The sequence below is a fragment of the Pholcus phalangioides genome, unplaced genomic scaffold, assembly GCF_987345545.1.
Source record: "Pholcus phalangioides strain wild (caught in Gottingen) unplaced genomic scaffold, Ppha-v1.0 ptg000172l_1, whole genome shotgun sequence".
Taxonomy (NCBI): domain Eukaryota; kingdom Metazoa; phylum Arthropoda; class Arachnida; order Araneae; family Pholcidae; genus Pholcus; species Pholcus phalangioides.
The window spans coordinates 8,948,557-8,972,016 of record NW_028301637.1 but is presented as its reverse complement, the minus strand read 5'-3'; the positions used below and the strand labels follow the sequence as shown (position 1 = coordinate 8,972,016).

The window sequence follows — 23,460 nt, the reverse complement described above, 5'->3', positions numbered from 1 at the left end:
ACTGCTAAGAATTATATAAATAAAATATTTACAGTCCATATAACAGTAAATGGCCACCCAGATATTGAATGAAAACAATGAAATATATGCAATAGGCTTGACAAAATTGTAAAAAGAAACATCACTGAAAAATATTATAAGTGGAATAGGTCTCTGGTATAATTTAAAATGAAAATTTGACTTTCTTGTATTCTTTCACAGGTGATATTTTTTATCCACAGAAAAACAAGGTGCTGCTCTTTCGATTTCAACTGTGGGAAATAATGCAATAATATCTGGACGTATTATGTAGACACATAATTTTGTACATGAACAAAACGCCTATTATTTCCTGTCAAACTCAAAAACCTTGAGCAATTATTTTTCTTTTATTTCTTGAAACAGGCATATAGTTATATGTATTTTTGAGAGAGCTTTTATTTTTTTAATTTTTATTATTTATTTTATTTTTATTTTGAGTTTTATTTTTTTATTTATTCTTTTCTTTTCCAATTCTTGCTTTTTCTGTTTTCTCTAAGCTTCATTTTTTTTATATTTAAGCATTCGAGAAGTTGCTTCTGCAGGAATTTAGTCTCATTATTTTTTTTTTTTGTCTTAATATCTGTATGTAGATAGAAAAGAATTCTCTTAAAAGATATAGTATGTTTGAAAGCAAAATGTATTTAAGATTGTTCACAGAGGAGGGTATCACTTCAGCAAGATTGGTAGGCCTGATTACAATGTCACGTCATACAATTTGAATAATGTGAAAATGATTGACCCTAGAGTAGGCCGCCACCCTTTCAACTTCAAGTGCAATTTGTTTAACGTCTTTAAAGCACAATCAATTTTGTATTTAGAATATGAAATTATTACTCTTAGTGCAAAATGAAATGTCTTGCTTTGACTGATTATTGGCATCCTTTTCCCACCTAATTTTTTTTTTCAAAACCAGCTTGGACACCGAACGGCAACTGAAAGAATATAGCTTGGTATATGGTAAAAAAAGCTACAGAGTTTTCTCATAACTTTTGATATATATTTTTTAAAACTTGAAAAAGGAAGCCTATTACTGGCATACTTACCTCACACTATATACGTACAGGATTCTAGAAATTCAGGCTATTTGAACACACCACCAATAATTTTAAATGCATTTTATATGACCTGTTTAAATAAAACTAGTTCCAGTTTTCTGGGGTTTAAATGAAGAGAGCAAAGATAAAGCGAGCACAAATAGAATTATTAGACATGATTTAATATTGCTCCATATACAAGTTCTTAAAGAGATATTTTCAAATATTGATAAATTTTTTTAACACAGCTGTAAACTTTTTATTGCACATGGAACTGGGTGCTTCATGCCAGCAAAAAATTTCAGCAATCTTATGTTTCAGACAAAACCTGTAAAACATTGAAAATACATTTCTTTTAATTTATTGAATATTGAGAATATTTTGATAGTAGCCTACATTAGAGAAATATATTTTATGAGTATAATTTGCAGGTGCAACTTTTCACTGGCTCAAGCCCCCCCCCCCCCAACAATATTTCATGAAATCATGATAATTTTAAATAGGTATATATTGAAATGTTGAGCTGGTGTCCCACCAATATCTTTGATAACTTTATGGTGTGAAAAAATCATATTCTCTAACATCAAAATAATCTCTCAGACCAATCACACGAATACCACAAAAAATAATAGCTACTGATACATTTGCACTGGATGTTGGAAATGTTTTGCATCAGCGGGTGTTCATCTTGAGCTTCACGTTAAAAAAATCTGATTTCTGGATTGATTTGGACTTCCTAAACAGTGACTGAAATTTACTGGATGACTCTTAGCCGAACAAATTCAGTTTTATAGAATGAAAATAAGACAAAATGTAGTAAAAAAATTACAAACTATGTGTGTGTGCATATACAAGAATATACTCAGATCTTGCTTTAAATCTTGATCTTTTGTAGAGGTCAAGATTTAAAGCAATGTTTTGTTCATTTGATAAACTAATTTTCAGGTTGTATGAATTGTCTATACTAAAAATATTGATAATTAATTTTCACTCTAAATTGTTCAAAACATGGTTTTTGAAATGAAAATTAATGCAGAAGCTCCACTAATTTTTGCTCAAGTCTCCACAATCACATTTTCAAAAACCTAAGCACAGTTGCACAGGAAAAACTGTAATTTAAAAAAAAAAAAAAAACACATTTATACTGTACTTATGAATATTCTTTACATTGTATCCTGAAATTTGATTTTACTCCTTATTTTATTGCAAGTTACATAAATAGTCTGCAATTGTACACATAAACTACAAACAAATGCACCACTTTGAAACCATTTTGTGTACAATTCAAATTATTTTTATTTCTTTTAGTTGTGTATGGAGACCTATGCTTGGACTTTCCATGTCAAGGTTTTATTAACTGTAAAAACAGATTATTTCAACGTAGCAAGGCCATATATATGATATGAGGGATATTCCAACTCAGCAATATTTCCTTCATGACAACCCTGTATAGCAATCAGCTGCACAATCACACTCCGAGAATAATCGTTCAATGCATTAACTTCATATATACTGCACATCTTAAATTATATTACAAATTATACAAAATCACCATCATTATTGTAGGAATTGTCTATACTAAAATATTTGATAATTAATTTTCACTAACTTTTTCAAGGTTGTATTATACAAGTTTACCATTTTAACCACATTTGCCCCCATGGCAGTTGAACAAGGGCGTAGCGAGGGGGGGGGGGGTCTGGTCCCCCCCCCCCGAAATGTGAGAAAATGACCGAAAAAAGGGAAAAAGATGGCCAAATCCATTGTTCTGTCACTTTGGTCCCCCCCCCCCCGAACGAAATTTCTGGCTACGCCCCTGCAGATTGAACATCAGTTTCCAACAGATTAGAACGCATGTTGATTCCTTTTTTTCTGATACAACTTTTATTTAAAATAATAAAATATCATAAAAGGTAAAATTCCAATTGAATGGTATTTAAAGAAAAAGAAAAATACTTACCGTTGCACATGATTTATTGGTGGAATAGTGCGAGACGACAGCATGGTATCATTATATAGGGAATTATCATTGTATCGCAGTTTCATTGTGTCATGTTTAACTCCTAGAAAAATTCCAAATAGGTACATGTGGTATAAAAATTTCAAAGTATACATTTGCTTATTAATATTTCACGAACATACTTTGAACAATTTTAATCATAGCCCCTTGCATATAGAATGGAAAGGGGAGCTGAAAAAGAATGTAATCACTGTTCACTTACATTAGAAATATACTACACAGAACCACATAAAAAATCCTGCTCTGAGCGATTATGGGTCCAGATTAGTATATCAGAGGCCCCATGATCTATATATAAGTTAATGGGCTAATAAATATTTTCAAATCACCAAGTAGGCATGCCCCCCCCCCTCTTTACATCTTGAAGATGGCCCCCAGACAGGAATCTGGTAAGGTACCCCCAAATGGCGTATTCACAAAGAGGCTAAGTGGGCTATAGCTCAAGGCGAAAATTTCAAAGGGGCTGCAAATTTAAGGAATGACTGGTCAAGTAGTCAACTGGTCATGTCATTCAACCTTCCCACTCTACCAAGAGATCATGGAACTAAGTCACTATGCAGCAAAAAGAATGTGCAAGTACATGAGTAACAGTGTGTGCAAGCACAGGAGTAACAAAAAGTGATTTAGAGGGTGTGAATATGGGAGTGACCTGGAGAGAGCAAGAAATCGGGTGAGTGTGTGACAAAATGATCAGGGTTGTAGTGATTTAAATCAATTTTTTTCAGATGTGAAAAATTATCTGTTGTAATTGAATAAAATTATTTATGCAGCTCTAAAGTGATTTAAATTGTTATTAGATTATTTTAAATATCAATTAATTTAAATGCATTTTCAAATATTTTTATATTATAATGTATATTATAAGTTGACTTAGAAAATCAAAAATTGCACGGCGATGAATGGATGGATAATGAATAAATTCTGTGTGTTATCAAATAGTGTGGTAAAGCCATCTATGTTGATACTATTGACACATCTGACTTATCACATGCTGGAAATTATTTAGCAAATGTGGTTTTTAGTTCAGTGAAGTCAACAGAAGAAAACTTCATATGTAACATATCAAATTTTGTTACTGCAAATATGGTTTCATCCAGAAAGACCCTGGATGAAAAGCTTGGCTTTTCGGGACTTACATATTGCTACAGTGCCCACATTTTAAACTTGTTAGTCGAAGATTTGGTTAAAACTGATGTAACAAAGCATGTTAAAAGTATATTTAGATACTTCCGCAATCATCTCTCAAAAGCATGGTATCATGTGTAAGGTGGAAGTGCATTGGTCTTCCTGCAGAGGTATGATGGAATACAATACTTATTGTGATTCTCTTGAATCTTATGTTAAAAATTCGTCAGTTGTTACCAAAGTTTGTGAAGACCACAGATCTCAGATAGTAACATCTCTAGTGAAATCTTAAATATTTATTAAAAAAGAAATGTCAAGGACATAATTGCAATTCTGAAACCAATAGCCAATTAATTAACTATTTTGTACAAAGGAACACACACACAACTGCTCCATAGCTGAATGTGTATTGGCATGGAAAAAGCTACAATTGAAGATAAAAGAAGCATCAACATCAAACAATACAACGGTTTTGTCATCAGAATATAAAAATATATATGAAAAATAATTAACAGATGCACACTTTTATGCATTTATTATAAGCTCGTCAGTGTTAACTTCTAATAGGGAATTAATGTCACAAAAGAAGAGAGAAATAAGGATCTTGAATTTATCGAACAAAAATGTGGCTCTGGCTTCTTTGCAATTACATTAGTTTTTGGGAAAGTTGGAACCATTTCATGATAAAAAAGATTTTTTAACCCCAAGGTTGTTGATACAATGTCTGATTTTGAGTGATGGAATAGTTTTTATAATGTTTTGGGTAAAGATACAATTACAGAGAGCGATATGTGATTTGTAAACATGCTAACTACAGCCAAATCATTGGCTGGGGGTCAGGTTTGTTAGTGTGTATAAGCATGGGATTGGCTTAAAGAGCAATGAACTAGGCTGTGAGGCAAAAAAAAAAGAACAACATAGAGTGTGCAAGCATGAGAGTGACCTAGAGAGTAAGGAATGTGGCCAGAGACAAAAGGAGTTACATTGTTATTGATGAAATATTTTAACACTGTATAGAATAGTGTGCCAAGACCAAAGAGCGATATTTTTATATAGCCAATTATCACATTGTGTTGAAGTTTCAGTCAAGTTTAACTCATAGCATGTAAAATTTCAAATAAGTATATACTATAGATTTCAAATAAATTTCCATGTTCATATTTGATTTATTACGTACGTACTTTAAACAATTTTAAGCATGCTCCCTTGCATTCAGGGAAAAGGGGGGCATGATGATTGAATTCTGTCATGACAAAATTCAATAACTTTAATTTCTACATAAAAATATAATTCATATAAAATATACATAATATTATACAAAAGTTTACTTCAGAGAACATAAAAACCCCTGCCCTGATAGCCCACGGGTGAGGCTTAGGATACAAAATGGCAAAAAATCGGGCCTGTAAATAGGCTGGGGCATAGAGCCAAATGGAGCCTCACAAAAAATATGTTTACTTATTTTGCAACCTTTTAACAGGGACCCCAAGACGGAACGCTACGACCTTGCCTTGCCCATGATCATTCAGTTTGACATGAAAATTATTGACAAGAAAAAAATATTGAGGGGGCTGAAAATCCCTAATCGTTCCGTAGGCAGGAGGAATGGTTTGTGGTATTGTGTATATTCGTGAATATGGGTTGGGGGCTCAGCGCAAAATTTATAGGGAGCGCTCAACATGGCTCATCACAAGGATGGGGCTGACAGGCCCCCCCCCCCCGGGGAAAATACCATCATTTTTGATTTTTCCATGCTATGAATACAGAAGGGCCCCAGATCTTAGTCTAAGCGCCCTACCCCTGGATATGGGCCAAGGGCGTAGCGGGGGGGGGGGAACTTGGGGGTCTGGTTTCCCCCCCCCCCCGAAATGTGAGAAAATAATCGAATATAAGGGAAAAAGATGGCCAAATCTATTATTCTATCACTTTGGCTCCCTCCCCCCCCCCCCCCCCCCGAACGAAATTTATGGCTACGCCCCAGATGTGGGCCATAGGAGCTCAAATAGCCTCAGCTCCAAGGTTACGGCACGTACGGCTCAAGAGAGAGTGCCGTGACAACCCTTATTTATTTTTTTACATTGTAAATTCACTACAGGGGGCCCATGTTAACATGATCTAAGGGCTCGCCAAAGATCACAGCCCAGCAGGAGGGAACGGATTTATCAAAAACGACGGTAAAAAAAAAAATAAATAAACATTGACAATATCTAATACTTGGAAAATTTATCATACAGTTCGATAGCAATAGTGAAATAATGCTTACCTTTTCTCTAAACGCTGTCTTCGGCGTCAAGCTGTTCCTAAACAATAAAAGCGCCGGCCTTCGCAGCTTGTAACGCCGTGCTTTTAAAATGGCCGGCTTTGTTGATGCTTACTGACAGGGAAGACGGGAGGGGAGAGAGGGGAGAAACGCGTAGTGTCCTATACCGTTCTTTGTCGTTGTCGGTCGTTATAAATGGCAAGTGCGACGTTATGATGGGCGAAAAATTTAGATTATTTCAAAAGAAACAAATTATCGTTTAAGACATTCTCCTTCGAAACGAAATGCTGTAAAAGTGAGAGTAAAACTATTTTAGAGAAAAAAATGAAGGTATTTTGGCGTTTACCGACTGAATACATTTTTACTATACCGTTCGGTATCGGACACGTAGAAATTTCCGACCTCTTTCGACGCTCGGTATCCACTCGACGAACCGGCGTCGCATCGACGTCGATCCGACGCATGCCGATACCGTTGTGCTACTGGGGTTGTTTACGGAAAACATTAGGTCGCGCATCTCTCGATGACGAACAACTGACGACTACGTTGGCTGGAATTGAAGCCGCAGTCAACAGCCGACCATTGACAGCTGATATCGAGTTGGATGACAGCTTCCAAGAACCTCTCACGCCTGCCCACTTCCTGGTTGGACAACGACTGACAACCCTTCCTTCTCACGAAAAGGTTCCTGCAGCTACCGACCTCAACAAATCGTGGTCACTGCAGCAAGATTCACTGAATGACTTTTGGAACCGATGGAGGAAAGAATACCTACTAGAGCTGAAGACATTCCCCCAAGTGAAAAATAAAGACCAAGGTTTTCAGCTACGAGTTGGAGATGTCGTTCTCCTACAGGAAGAAGCAAGACCTCGACACATGTGGACGAAGGCACGCGTATTATCTCTCATCAAAGGTCGTGACGGCAACATTCGTTCGTGTATTCTGCGTACAGCCAGTGGAACAGAAATTCGACGGCCAATTCAATTGGTAATTCCTCTGGAGGTTGACCAGGGTGGGGAGGATGTTGGGAATAGTACGAGCTTACGTTTGTAATCCCTCTGGTCACCTCCAGATGGCGAAACTGATCCGTTACATGACTTTTCGCTTGTGTCTTCTTTTCCCTTGTATCTTTTTCCCCTAGTATGTATATGTTCGTTCGACGCCTACGTGTACGCATGTCTCGTCTTGTATTACGTAAAAATAAAATCGTTTCTTCTACGCATTTGCTCTCCCAATGTAAGCTATTTCGGCCCCGACATAGACCAACACCTCCTATAGATAAGATCTTATCTATAGGGGGGTGTTGCCTAGACCCCACACCTGCGCGCTCCCTTAATGACGTTATGTCCTAATTTTCGCAATAGGTGGCGCCAATATTCCCACCGAGAAACGGACACAACAATAATTTTTCCCAACTCTAAAACAGAACTGTCGAAAAAAGCAGAAACAGAAAAAATTCTGGGAATTTCGATGGATTTTTTTTTTTTTGTGAATGCGTGTAGGAAAAAAGACATAAAAGCACTCATCAATGAAGAAATATGTGTTTCAAAAGTGGAGAAAAAAATTTTCCCCTGAAAAAAAAAAAAAAAATTATTCCGGAAACTTGAAAAAGAGGACGAAATAGCGAATTTTCCGAAACGTAGGAGAACGCTTGGTAACTTCATTCGTGACTCGGAAGTTCTCAAATTACCTGATAGACAGCAGCAAAAGCCATCGTGGACTTCAAATTGCACATAGCTGACCATATGAAGTTCAAATATTTAAGCTACTTTTTGGCTGATGATTTTTCTGGAAATGTTTTAAGGATCTGGCTAATCTGATCAATAACCCTGTATAATAGAGTCAGAATATGTGTGTACAATGACGTCAGGAGATACAACCAATAACTGGTTTTCATAGCCGCCCCTTTCAAGTGTTTATAATTTTTATCTGTAGAAAGTTGTAGCAAAAGACAGATGATTAAATAACGAAGGATAATTAGAAGTTGCACCAAAGACTACTCCAGTCGTCTGTTCTGAGATGAGGCAGGGAAAAAACACGCATATTATGAGACGGAAGGACGTATTTATGCTATCAGATTAGCGGCACAGAGGTCACGCGTGCACCATGTCCTTCAATTCCGTGTAACCGTGTGCAGTTTTTCATTGGCTGCCAAGACTTTAATTGGTGAGTATTAATTTCTAATAATTTAATTAATATAGAATTATTTATCTATATTTTGGCTGATTGCGCCAAATTTGGAGATTTCTAATTTAGCCAAGGTTTTTGCTCCTTAGCAAAATGGAATTTTTTTGCTCTCCAGACATCTTCAGTATCTTGAAAATCAAGATGCCTAAAAAAAACAGATTCAGCATTTTTTTCCGGCAAGCTAGATCATTGTGAGGAGGAATTTTAGAACAATGAAGAAACTCGTGGCATATCTGTATGCCAATAGGCCACGAGATTCACCAACCCATTACATTTGGGCTTTGAATTCTTGTTCTGGCAAACCCAACGCCATCGCCAAATTTCTTGGTGTTACGAATTCTGTCGACAACTGAAATGTTTTTTCGTCTGAATGAATAACAATGCTCTCATCCGTTAAAAAATTCAAAAATTCCCAAGCAAGGGACAGATTAGGACTTCGACCTAAATAAGTTTCGATGATGACAAACACGATAATGAGACTTAAGACGCTGGTGATAACGAAAAATGAAAATTACTGACATAGATAAATAATAGCGTGTTAGCACTTGAAAAACATTGTTGAGGAAGCGTGGGTGCTAATGAAAAATTTTGAAAGAGGTAAAGTATCAAGGTAATCAATTGGAGACAAAAAATAATTGCCAAATTTAACCCAACTGCACTTATGGAATCTTAGCCTATATTTTATTGGAAATGCTATGGTTGGGACTGAAACGGGCCCGCAAATTTTCGGATAACATTCAAATGTCAAATTTGCATGTTTCGGCACTTTTTAAAATGAAATTTACAAAAAACCCAGAGATGGCGTTGAATTTATGAATCATCACTTCCCATTTCTATTTGAAATTTCTTTTATGCTCTCAGCAACGAACACATTTACTTTTTGCATCTATTTTGTCCTTTGTATGTGGGGGGGAGGGGGTGTGTGCCAAAAAGCCGTGTCTGAACTTACAAGCAAGACGGCCTAGGAATTTTATAGCCCGGTGCAAAAAGTTTTGCGGCCCCTCAAAAAAATTTTATGCAGTTGCTCCACAACTTATAAATTTTTCTATTTATGAAAATAAATCTTGAAAGGGGGAAATTGTTCAGAAAAAACTTGTTTTATTACACACATTTTTTCATTATTTCAGGAACATGTTGATAGTTGAGATCATAATCAATAGAGCGCAGAAATTTAGGCACCAAAAACGGTTGAAATGGGCACTTAAAAAAGGCATTTATATAAATTATGGTGGGAAGGAAAAAAGGAACAGCTTCGGTATAAGGGACAGGTTGGCGATTTTCGGTGACTTTTTTTTTTGGCACCAAATATGTCTGACGACCTCATCAAAAGTCGCCAAGGCAGTTAGACACATTACGAGTGCCGAAAAAAAAATCGCCAGCATAGAAAATAATATGAAAAATATCATGAAACACAAGAGAAATGGAAACATAAATAAGAGCTGGATTGAGCGAGCATAAAAATGCTAAAACCAACAAGCATAATTATAATAAAAAAATAATTATAAATTAAAACCCGGACTCTCTTTCCAGGAATCCAGGTTCTTATAAATAAACAACGGTCCTGCATGTTGTATAAATAAATATATTCTATGTGTTATAAATTAAAACCCGGACTCACTTTCCGATTATCCAGATTCTTTTAAATAAAATAATTAATTAAAAAAGATGCAGGGGCATCGTGCATGTAGAAAAGAATAAATATTGGAAAATATTAAAGGTACAACCTGAGGGAAAAGATATCCAAAATAATATTAATCTGACACACACACTACATCATATATACGGAAGGAAGAGAAAATGAATTATCCAACGGTTTTTCAAAACGCTGCTGCTATAAGGTGATGTCATTTGGTAGAAAAAAAGAGAGAATAGAATGGAAAAAGACAAAACCAGTTTGAAAATGTCAGTAAGACCCATTTGAAAGACGCGCTAGGAACACGGAAAAACAACAACCAGCGCCGCCGCCTGGCAGAATTCTTCGAACATTCTGGAACAACGACAACCCAGCAGAACAACAACGAACCAGAGCACACCAACGATGGCAACTTATCGCCGGAAAAAAAGTCGCCAATTTGGCATGCCCCTTATACTGAAGCTGTTCTGAAGTAATCACTATCGTTTCTATGGTTGGAACATAGCTACCTTGTTCTATTGTTGTAAAAAAAACCTTTTTTGTATTCCCACATGTACGGGACTCCTGCAAGTGCGGGGCCCTGAATGACCCATCTGTCTCACACTCCTGAGGGCGATACGGGTCAATTTAATTGAATACTAAAAAATGTGCATGTGAAATAAATAGCCATGATTGTTTGCAGTGCATTTATTTAAATTTTTTATTTTTTTATGGTGTAAAAGCAAAATCAAAACAACATGGGTCTCCTCCTATTCCACCTTGGGTGAGTCATGACCTCAACTGATGACCTATTGGAATAGTCATTGGCCAACTATACATACACAGTGCAGTTCCAATGCTTGAACAAGACATATAATGTGAAGCATGAGAAGAAGCAAAAAGTTCTAATTTTCCCCTGCTTTTCTTGCATGGGCTGCATTCATCCAAAACACCAGGTCTAACTCCCATATCTTCCACAAGGATGGGGCTGACAGAGCCAGCCCGGGTCCCCCCCCCCGGATTATTACCTTTTTTTTGTTTTTCATGTAATAAATTTATTACTTTGGGGCCTGTGAAACATCTGACATAGAGGCCCAGTGAAGATCCCAGCCTGGGGACCCTGCTGCAGGATATGTGGGCCATGCTAATACCATCAGGTCAAAGTAAAGTTCACTTATTGCAACACCAAGTTCACTTATCGCTCAGATCACTTATTCACGTTTAAATGGAGGGGAGGGGGAACTTTCTGATGTGAAAATTAATACTGAGTTAGAAAAATTTAAAAAAAATAAATTTCTTTTGTTTCTAAATGCTAAAAGTTTTTCATATTATGGCCTCTGCAATGTACCATTAAACTTACAACTATGTTAAAATATTAAAATAGACATTTATGGCAGAAAAAATTCAAAAGGTCTGCTCCTGGGCCCCGAAAAGACACTGTAGCCCTGTTCCCTAGGGAAACATCATGACAGTTTATAGGTTCCGAGGAAGGCATGCAATTAACACTTCGAAGGACAGTCGGAGTTGCCTCTCTCCCCGGAGCAGTCGTCATCTAGAAATGTCCATGTCACAGGCTACTATGACTAATGGAAGCACCGCCGGATGAAACTACATTTACCTTGTGCGCACTATTTGTACCTCCTCCTACCAGATGGTAACTCCATTGAGGGGGGAGGTTTTCAAAGGGAAAAAATAATTAGTAGTTTAAAAAATAACTAAATTTCTTTTGTGGTGCCCCTTTTCGTTTGATGCTCTAAGCATAGTTTTTCCCTTGGTTAATATAGCCCTGTTATTCTTTAATAGTAGAAAGAAAGGCCAGACTTTTTTCAGGGGTGAAGAATGTGACCACTTGCATACGCTCTTTCCCTGTTGGAAATAAGCTAATGTCATACCTAATAAGACTAAAAATGATATTATAGGTGCTTCAAGCCGAAAGCCTACTTTCATGATCATTAATAATTAATAGTTTAATAGTAAAAAAATTAAATTTTAATCAAAAATTTCCAAAACATCTGCTGAGAAAGAAAAAATTTTCTTTTGGAAGAGAATTGTGGCCCGGTGCGACTGCACCCCCATAAGTTTGACCGTGCTTACAAGGAACAGGCCCTGTTGGAAGCTGGACCAAAAGGGGGAGGGGGTGCTCTGAATTCACTCTTTAACCTCTTGTTTAATATAACACTGAAGCACCCAGTATTGCCATGTTCAGAAAAATTTCCATTAAAAATTTTTCTTCTAGAGCAAATTTTTGGCACACATTCAAAACAAATATGCTGCCCTCTAGTGATAAAAAAATATGCAGTGGAATATCGTGGAACTTTGGTTCACAAGCATAACTCATTCCGTGAATATGCTCGTTATAAAAATCACTCGATGTGGAAGCAAACTTCCCATAGGACACGATATGGGTCCAGAATGTGATGAGAGAGGCCAGTTGTGTAAGTTTGTTTGATCATCCTGTAGTTTAAATGTCAGACGATTTTCCCATATTTTTCTGTTCTTGGGAGGAGGGGTCATTCTCATCGCCCTCTCTTTGGATTTGTGCCTGAGTGAAAGTAGGCATCCTTCAGCTGCAAATTGAGTGGAGGCAGATATCTTCAGTTATGAATAGAGCTGAGGCAGACATGTTCAGCTGTAAATAAATCTGAGGCAGACGTCTTTGCCTACAAGTAGAGTGGGGGCAGACATCCAGCTGCAAATAGAACAGAGGCAGGTGGATCCAGGGCGATGTGTTGGAGAAGCGATTTCATGTGTAGGTGTCCCATATTATTCGGCTCTTTCGATTGTCCCTCCTCTGGATCTGTGCTTGGTACAACGGTAGAGACTGCCCACCCGTAGCATAGACAAATCACTGACGACTGTTATACATACCTGATAATTTTACTTTCCTCATTCCAGAATCATTGGGAGGCAAAAGGAATCACAGCGCCATGTTTATTTTTATCGTAACCAAACATTTAGGTGGGTGTGTAACATGATCCATATTACCAACATATAAACGTTTGGAAAAAAAAGGTCTCCATAAGTATGTATTTTCGAAAATAATGTTGAAATATATTTAAAGAAATTACTGTTTTTCTTCAATTGGCCACGATGATCGTGTGTTCGGCGATTGACATGCTCAAAGATTGCCTGTTAAGCTCTCAAAAAAAAAAAAAAAAAAATGAGGGGTTCGACAGCTGGCAGATGCAAAGATAAATCTAAGAAGGAAAATTCAACTGGCCTTGCAGGAAATTGAACCCACGTCCTCTTACTTGCCAGGTGAGCACCCTAGACCATTAGACTACAAGGCCAACAAATTCTCATTACTTAGAGCAGTGGTTCTCAACCGGGGGCCCCTAGGATATTCCAGGGGGGCCATGGATGAAAATCTTGCAAAAGGGGAGCCACGGCTATTGATACGGGGGACACGAAGAAATTTGTGACATTAAATTTTTTTTAGTCAGTGACTAAAAAAAATTTAATTTCAAACAAAATGTGCTTAGAATATCTTTTTCGTAATTTTTCCCCATTCAAGTAGCATTAACATGAGGAAGGAAATAAAAAAAGTGGTTCATGTAATCTCGGTGGTTTATTCAATTTATCCAAACAATTCCTAACAAAACATTTTTTCGGCCCTTCATTTCGGATTTTGTGCCCCTCAAGAGCCGACAGTTTGGTTTTTTTTGGCCAATGGAATTTTTTTCTTTACCCATTCACCCCGGATTTAGCATATTCTTAAGCTGTGGCCGCAATGGGTCGCATGGCCAAGTGCCACCACTGTACTCTATTACAAGGGCAATGTGTGCATTTTGGTTCCCTCACCCATGGCCTCCACAAGAGCCTGGGATAATTCTCATAATTTTTTGGCTTTTTCAGGCTATAAATTAACTATGGAAGGGGCCGTGAGAAATCTGACTGGGAGGGGGGGTCCTGCAAAAGATCCCAGCCTAGGGGGCCCATACCCTCACTCAGAATTTGATCCACAATAGTCAAATGAAGGCAAAGGAAAAATTTGGTTTTTCACTTGTCCGGCCCCTGGAATACCAGAAACGCCTTTTGAAAAATATTCTTAATAAAAATTACCCTGTTAAATATCATCTTTACAGAATAAGTGATGATGGCTCAAAAAATAAGTGCTCTTTCAAGGATTAAGTTATCTGGCATTTATTAAGAATAGTAAAATAATTCTAGAACACACACAAAAAACAAAAGACAAAAAATTTTCTACTTTAAAAGCGGGACGTATGGTCATGCACATTTTGCACGGTAAACAATGATGTGCGGCTTTCTTCTGAAAAAAAATCAGGTTTACCTGATCATCCTACCTACAATCATCACCCCTACTGGCAGGGTCGCCAGTAGGGGTGGCACATGAGGCTTCACACCCAGGCGGCAGGTAAGTTCGAGCCGCCCGTGTATTGGGACTTCCTGTAAGATTGACACCACATCTTCAAAATTTTTTTAATCGATACTTTAATGCTTCCTTTTGACTGCCCTACTACTGGCCTGCAGCATCTGTATATATAAAATTGATTTTCTATCTGTGTGTGTGTGTATTTTCTCTATACAAATCTATAATTTTTGTCCGATCGTCACCAAATTTTGCATGTATACCAAATGGGACCCAACTTAAACGATGTAACGCTACTTTATCCATTAAAGTGTGAGTCACTTGGTCACACAGTGCTATGTAACCACCTATAAAATGGAGGGGATGAGGAGGATCATCTTTGCAGACACTCCACCCTCGCACTTTATCAACGCTACTTTAAAATTTTGTCAGAGCAGGGAAAATGCCCCAAATGGGCAAAAAACTATCGGGCAACAATGGTTTTTGGGCCTCAACAATCACTTACCAAACGTTTACTTTGCAGACGTGTGTATCAGGGTTTAAGCTGGATAAATTCCTTTCGCAAAAAAGCGAAAATGGGAGGAAAAGCTTTAGCAAAATGCTACGATGCTAAGGGGCCATTAAAGTATTACGTCAGCAGATTTTTAGCCATTTTTGGCCCCTTCCCCCCCCCCCCCACCTTGTCAGCAAAAGTACAGTAAAACACTGACCCTCTCCATCCCTTGTCAGCAAAATTTAGTTAGCAGCTTAGAATATTTCATACCTTCAAAAAGGGTTGTTGATGACTTAAGCAACTTTCAAACCCCCTCCCCTTGTCATAAAAAGTCAGCAAATCCAAAACCCCCTCCCCCACCCGATGCTGACGTAATAATTTAATGACCCCTAATGTAATGATTGATGGTTGCATGTCTACTTGTTGCCTACCTCCTGTACGCATTTTTGTGAAAGTGGCTACTACTTTTTTCGCATTCTATGATTTTCTTTCGCATTTTGCAAAAAATGTGACCGTAGCATAAACCCTGGTGTGTATATGCCTTTACAATGGTTTGTCATTTCTTCAACGCTGCCAATGTATGTATAATAGTTTATGCCTTTATAATGGTTTGCCATATTTTCAATACTCCCAGTAATGAGGTTTTTTTAATGACGTCATAATCATCATCAGTATTGCTTTGAGTGTCAGAAAAAGGGTGATCCTCATAGAAGTCTGTGCTAAAATTTCCGATTTTAATGTAGATATGCGGAAATTTCGTAAGGTTTTCTGTCACATCAATAATTTTAAAAATTGTATTAAATACTCGATTTTTGAGATATTGAGTTCGATTAGAGATATACGAAGCCCAGGAGATTAAATATGAAGTAATGTGATATGAAGTTAGATATTCATGCAATAACATTGATTTCAACTTTTTATTTACATCTTCTCAAGCATGAAAATTAATGTCTCCGTATTGTCTTTTAATATTCAACTGCATAAATTCACATATAGTTTAGGTTGTTTTAAAATCAATTATGGGCCTGTAAAAAGTACATCGAAAAAATTCCACAGCTTTAATTAAGCATTTTTGGAAGCAGAAACCGGCAGATATAGATAACTTGAAGTTCAAGGGGGGGGGGGAATCGAAATACCTAGCACCCTTTAAAAGAAGAAAAAAAAAATTTTTTTTTAAAGTTTCTTTAAATATAGATTTGTTTGTTTCATGAGTAGCGCAGGAAGTCGCCATATTGGTGAACTTGGACATGGTTTGCATGTCCCTCAAAGAAAGAGGGAGATATCACGTGATCCAAAAAAGCCTCATTGAAGAAAACCTGGACAACGCCGGTTATTATAGCTAGTCCTAAATAATTTCAATGAAATTTTCCTATCCTGCAAGAACAATGTTGTGGACATTAGAAAAAAAATTCTAAAAAGGCGTATGACTACATTTAAAGCAATTTAAATCCGTTTATTAGAGACTCACTGCATCTGCTGATTTCTGAAAAAAGTGCAATGAATTCTCACGTAAGTCTTCACTTTGAAATGTCCATAACCCGCTCAATGCGTCTCTTTGTATCTGTCAACCTAAAATTTATGGTTTTTAGTGTTGATAATACGCATGCAAAACCAATTCAGCGACGCGTTTTCACAATCTGCAAAAACTGCTTGGATTTGATAGTTGGAAATGATGTCTAAATGCCAAAGATTTGGAGTTCGAATCAAAATGAAAATGTGTCAAATAATTGAAATTGTTCTTCGTATAAATGAAATATTTCAATATTGAAAGCTATATATATATATATATATATATATATAGAGATTAATCGTGCCCGTAGTCAAACATCTCATAAATGTGAAATTTTGTCATAAAACCGAGAGTGAGGCACGAATCCTCTTGTGCACAAGTGGAATTTCGAGGCATTTACTGAGCCCGTCTTGGCCATTTTTCTTTTTCTCCCCTCCCCCTTTCTTCCTTTTGTTTCCTTCCTAAATTTATAAAAGTAAAAAGGACATAATCATTATCAAAAGGACTGTTTTCAGATCAAATTTCCGAAGTTCAATTACTTCACTGCAAAAATGTCAGATTTTTTTTGGGGGGAAATACAGTTTAACCCAAGTGTATTAAAGACCCTTCATTAATACGCTTTGGTCAAACCCCATTAGACCGGAACTCCAAGAGACCCGAGAAATCACTTCGTAATAACGAAATTTCGTTAGAAAATTCCAGATTTTTATATTGTTCCTATGTAAACCGGTTCACGGAACCTTTGCCCCCGATATTTCGCCTCAGACATCTCGCCCCTGACATCTCACCCCGGTACATTTAGTTCCCAGAAATTTCGCCCTGACATTTTGCCTGCCCTGACCATATCAGTGACCCAGTGAGTAATCAAGTAAATCGGAAATTTACGTCTGAAATTTCGCCTGTCCTGATCGTATGCGTGACTGTATGAGTGAACATATGAATGATGGTACAAGTGACCACATGAGTGATCAAGGGAGTTGGCCATTTATTCGTGACATTTTGCTTCCCCTGATCGCATGAGTGACCAAGTGAGTGAATATATGAGTGATCGAGTGAATTGAGAATTTACCCCCGGACATTTCACTTGCCCTGACCGTACGTGTGACTGTATGAGTGAACATATGAATGATGGTACGAGTGACCAAGTGAGTGACCCAGTCAGTAATCAAGTGAATCTGAAATTTACCCCCTGACATTTTGCCTGCCCTGATCATACGCGTGAGCATGTGAATGATGGTACAAGTGACCAAGTGAGTGACCACATGAGTGATTGACTGAGTTGGACCTTTACTCGTGACATTCTGCTTCCCCTGACTGCATGAGAGACCAAGTGAGTGAATACATGAGTGATCGAGTGAATTGAAAATGAAATTAAATAAATTTAATGAAAATTTATCCCTCGGACATTTCACCTGCCGTGACCCAGTGAGTGATCATATAAGTGCAATAAATTGAAATTTTTGGCAAAATTTAGTGATAAGCCGTAATCAGCATTGCTATTTCCTGCATTCTCCTCTCTGATACATGGTGAACCTAAGTATGAAGGTTTTTATTTAAACCCATCTGGATATCTAGGAAGCGTGAGGGGAGGGAAAAGGTACCTTGGGGGATTTTAATATTTTTGTTCAGGACGGTAAAATAGCTCTTCTTATATTGAAAAATTTCGCAGCAACGTAAATTTGGGAAAAATATTTTATGCTTCAACTGAAAATTCCAAATTCTTAGGATCCATTAAAGTGTGAGTCACTTGGTCACACAGTGCTATGTAACCACCTATAAAATGGAGGGGATGAGGAGGATCATCTTTGCAGACACTCCACCCTCGCACTTTATCAATCACTCAATCGCTCACTTTGTCAATCATACGGTTATTAACTTTATCAATCTTTTGGTCACTCATGCAGCCACTCAATTGGTCACTCACTTGGTCACACATTCACTTATGCATTCCATCACTCAGTAACTCCCTTGGTCACTCACACGGTCAGCCCCTTGATCACTCACTTGGACACTTGTACTGTCACTCACCTGGTCACATATACAGTCACTCACTTGGTCACTCATGCAGTTAATCACTCAGTCCCTCATGTGGTCATTCACTTGGTCACTTATATGGCCATTCGGTCAGTCACTCATATGCTCAATCACTCAGTCACTCCGAAATTTATTCAAGCATTCACTCAGTCACTCATACGCTCAATCATTCAGTATTTCCCTTGGTTACTCATATGCTCAATCACTCACTAGGAAACTTACACCAGTATTTAATTAGTCACTCATTTGGTCAGTCACTTATTCACTCAAATGTTCCATCGCTTAGTAACTCCCTTTGTCACTCACACGGTCAATCCCTCGATAACTCACTTGATCACTCGTACAGTTAATCACTTGGTTACTCATATGTTCATTCAGTCAGTCACTCATATGGTTAATTACTCAGTCTCTCCTTTGGTCACTCATATGCTCAATCACTCAGTCACTCACTTGGAAAATTACACAAGATTTAATCGGTCACTCATTCACTCAAACGTTTCATCGCTCAGTAACTCCCTTGGTCACACACGGTCAATCCCTCGATCACTCACTTGTTCGCTCATACAGTTAATCACTTGGTCGCTCATGCGGTCATTCATTTGGTCACTCATACGACCATTCGGTCAGTCATGTGGTCATTCATACGGTCATTCACTCATAAAGTCAATTGCACACTAGTTGATACGGTCACTCACGTGGTGAGTCATTTTGCCACTCGCTTAGTCATTTGTATGGTCACTAATGCACTCCTACAATCCATTTCACACTCACTTGGTCACTCATGCGGTCAATCGATCACTCACACGGTCACTCATACAGTCAATCACTCATACGTTCAGGGCAGGTGAAATGTCAGGTGTGTTAGGGCCAAATTTACCGGGGCAAAATTTCCTGGGGGGTCAAATGTAACGGGGACGAAACATTTCAGGGGCGAGATGTCGGGGAGGAAAGTTCCGGATCCCATGTAAACCTATCCGAGGGATTCGAAAAGTTTTCGTTAAAACAATGTTTTTTCTGTTATAATGGTATTTGTTAAAATGAGAGTTGACTGTATTTTGTCTCAAGTTATTTTTTTACGTGTATATGCAGGCTGCATGGGTAACACGCTGTATGACACTTTACTGGCGAACGGTTAGTCTTAGAGACATACCCAAGTAGAAAAACTATCCATATCATGTGTACAACTCAGATATGTCATTCATGTTGTAAGGGGTTGTATAGCTATAAAATAAAATAAAAACCCACTCTTTATACCGTCCCCGTGTGCCAAAGAACCCAATTAAGAAGTTGTTGTTTTGTCTTTCCTGATGGCAACTAAAATAATTTTACGTTTCTAAGTGCAATATTCACCGAGATATGCAAATTTGAAAAATCGAGGAAATTTGGGAAAAAACAGCATTCAATGTGGGTAAAATGGTTTCCCTCATTTAATGCTGTTTTTTTCCAACCTTCTTCGAATATCTCAGTGAAAATTTGAACTTAGACACGTTGAATTTTTTTGTCGGAGACCAGGAAACAACTTTCCAATTGGGTTTTGGGGCACAGGATGTTCGCATAAAAAGTTAACATTTTTATTTTAATAACTATGTAACCCCTGACAACATGAATCAAATATCTGAGTACTGCACATTATTCGGGTACTTTTTCCAACTGGAAGTATGCCCCTAGGACCAATGGTTCACCAGTAAAATGCCATATGCCCCGTTAGCTATGTGCTCTGTATATTAAATATAGTACGGACTGTTATGTAAAATAATTGTGTTGGGTTTAAGTCAACTCGCACGTTGCTTCGTTTGCCTGCGAGAGAGCGGCCACGTTATGAACCAAAAAGCCACTTGAAGGTAGCTTGTCATCCAACGAAATATCAGATTTTCACCGTATCGAAATTGGAGTCAACAAAAACAAACTGATAATTTTCTTATTTGAAAATCTGATTATTTATATTTTCCGATGGGCTTGAAATCCTGATAATGAATCATTATGTTCACATGAACAGCTTTGTCACTGCGTACATGATTTCTCTGGAATGAATGGTTGAAACAAATATTTAAAAAAATTTTCACACGTATTTTAGTTTATTTTTTTTAAATTGATAGTAGGGCTACAACATGAACCTATATCCTTGATACATGTATTATTGTTGAAAAAGATGCGAAAGATTCAACTTTTCGACTGTGATTCATTTGTGTGGCTACTCCCTCATTACTACTTTTATCCGCATGAAGAGAATAAAATTGATAAATTGCTTGCTACCACTTTTTGCAATTTTTATCATTATAAGAATGCATATTTAGGAAGCTACAACTGACATTTCTCAATGAAACCATAATCATTTACACACAAAAAAAAAACTAATTTGGAAATCATAAAAATTTCATCCAGTACAGTAACTTGATGACATTGTGCCGTCTTCAAGCACAGAGTTTACATTGATTAAAAATATATATTTTTTTAATTGGACTGACACGACACACGAAACATACAAATCAAACTGAGAAAAACACAAAACAATCAACTTCACAAAAAGTAACATTACGATGATACAGACACTTTGTGACCCCAAGGGATTTATTCTAGTTTTACTGTATTCTATTATGTTTATTTTGCTTTTTCGTTATTTTCATAAATTAAAAATTAATCAATTAAATTCAAAAATATTTATACTTCAGACAATTTTTGAATAACTATCTTCTAATGGGAAAATGGGGGGGGGGAGAAATTAAAGGGAGGAATAGAAAATTATTCATGTTCCCAAGGGGTCCACAGGAATGAGAAATGGTTGAAAGGGGGCCATGGACAAAAAAAGGTTGAGAACCTCTGACTTAGAGCTTGTGTGCGCTGAACAGGGTCTTACATGGACAGCCAGGCCTAACTCAGGCCAAAGCTCGTAATTTCTTCCTGCAGATGGCAACTTATCCGAAGATGTCACTCTCCACTAGGGGTGCAGTAGCCCAGGTCTGTAAGATACTCGCCTAAAGTACCAAATGATGTTTAGAGGTGTTGTGAGTTTGATACCCGGTTCGTCCTTGTCAGAAAACTTGCCTGACACGGGTACAACAAAAATGGTGACATGAACGCAGCAAAAATTGCTATCGCAGGAAGTCCCCCATCAAGGGGTTAGCGCACCAACCTCTCGATGAGTATAAAAAACAAGCCTGCTGTTCGGAATCAGCAATAAATTGTAGGTCCCGGTCTAATTAGCCCTTGTGTGCAGAAAATTACCGTGGTGCGACAAAAATGATCGAATTGATCACTCCCCACTATTACTACAAGTGTTTTGACAGCTGGCTGATGCAAAGATAAATCCAGGAAAGAAAATTCAATAGACCCTGCAGGGAATCAAACCCACGTCCTCTCACTTGCTGGGTGAGCGCACTAGACTACAAAGCCAATGAATCCTCTTTCCCAAAGTTTGTTCTGTCGATCACCATTCTGTCAAATCGCAATAAAATATTTCATTTGATGAATAAAGGAAAGATCAAATTTATACAAATACAACGCCACAGCAGGCAAATTGCCCAACAAGGTGGCTGACTTAAGAACACCATGGATCCCCAAGCCATTTTTTGGAGGCCCTACTTACTACTGCTACACCACACATGCACCCCGCCCCCGCGGAACCCCCAACGAATCGGTACATGTGCGTGTACGTGTAGTGAAACCTGACGTGAAGTTTTTTTTGTTTCTCTGTAATGCTTGTTATGTGTAGTGCTGCCATCTGCCACCAGTTTTTCTAACTATGAGTGAAGTGTTATGATTGAATGATTTATCGTTGTAGGACTGTTGCTCTCTGTGGCGAGACTTTTTAACGGGGAGATCGGCTCGCATTTGCGCCTTGAAGTTGGGAACCACAGAAAACCAACTTCAGCCGACCACCACTGTGGGGTTCGAACCCGGATCCTCGCATCGCGAGTCCGTCACTATAACCACTCGACTACCACAGCGGCAGTGTAATTTTCTGGAGGTGGGTGGGTTTGAACTCATGTACCCTAAACTCTTCCCATCTCTAACTCTGTATCTTACCAACCCACCACTATAGCAATTTGCCGAGTTGTGAGTGTCCGTTCGGCCATTTGATGCAGTTGTTTTTGAATTCACAGTTTATGGCTTGTAAATTTGGCTAAGGTTCTCTCTCATTTGGCCACAACTTTTTCCATCTGATTAGCCAAATTGCTACAATCATAAAAAGTCAGGGGAACTGTGTTCTTTCCTTAGACCTCATGTGTGCTGAACGGGGCCATACATGGATAGCCAGACATAACTCAGTTCAAAGTTTCTGACACTGCTACCAGATGTTCAACTTATCTGAAGATATCACTCTCCCCCCACCAGGGTTTAAGCTACAGTTGCATTTTTTGCAAAATGCGAAAGAAAATCTTAGAATGCAAAAGAAGAGGTGGCCACTTTCGGAAAAATGCTTACAGGCGGTACGGAACGAGTAGACATCCAACCATGAATCATTACATTAGCATTGTAGCATTTTACTAAAGCTTTTCTCATTTGCGCTTTTTTGTGAAAGGAATTTTTTTTATCTAGCTTATACCCTGTCCCCTCCCACCACTATTACTACAAGGGTTTTAACAGCTGGCTGATGCGAAAATACTTTCTCAAAGTATGCTTCATACAAATATACAAATACTATATTTTCTCAAATGAGTATCGTTTGCACGTTCTGTCAGTTTTTAAAATACTTTTCTGTTCAAAAGAAAATTATGATTAAGGAAAATAAACTAAAGATCATCAAAAAAACTAAGAGGAGGAAAGAAAATAAAAGTGAATTGAACAGTATTCGAATCTGCGACCTTTGTCGTGAGTCTTATACTCTATCTTTACA

At 37.7% G+C, this 23,460-nt stretch overlaps 1 protein-coding gene and 1 long non-coding RNA gene across 3 annotated transcripts in view; one reads left to right on the top strand and one right to left on the bottom strand.

The window, feature by feature from the left end:
- Positions 1 to 1,329: 1,329 nt before the first annotated feature.
- LOC149063729 (uncharacterized) lies at positions 1,330 to 6,933 on the bottom strand. Its single transcript, XR_016196108.1, has 3 exons — positions 6,464 to 6,933; positions 3,016 to 3,118; positions 1,330 to 1,383 (listed from the first exon to the last, which is right to left on the bottom strand). It is a non-coding gene; the product is annotated as an uncharacterized LOC149063729 (long non-coding RNA).
- A 1,383-nt stretch (positions 6,934 to 8,316) lies between these two features.
- The window catches only part of LOC149063728 (organic cation transporter 1-like), a 59,864-nt gene continuing 44,720 nt past the window's right edge, over positions 8,317 to 23,460 (top strand). Inside the window, exon 1 of one of the 2 annotated variants that reach the window (XM_089255684.1) lies at positions 8,317 to 8,626. The gene's annotated coding sequence lies outside the window, so the exon portion shown is untranslated. The remainder of the gene's footprint in view (positions 8,627 to 23,460) is intronic. The other variant, XM_089255685.1, reaches the window with a different exon arrangement.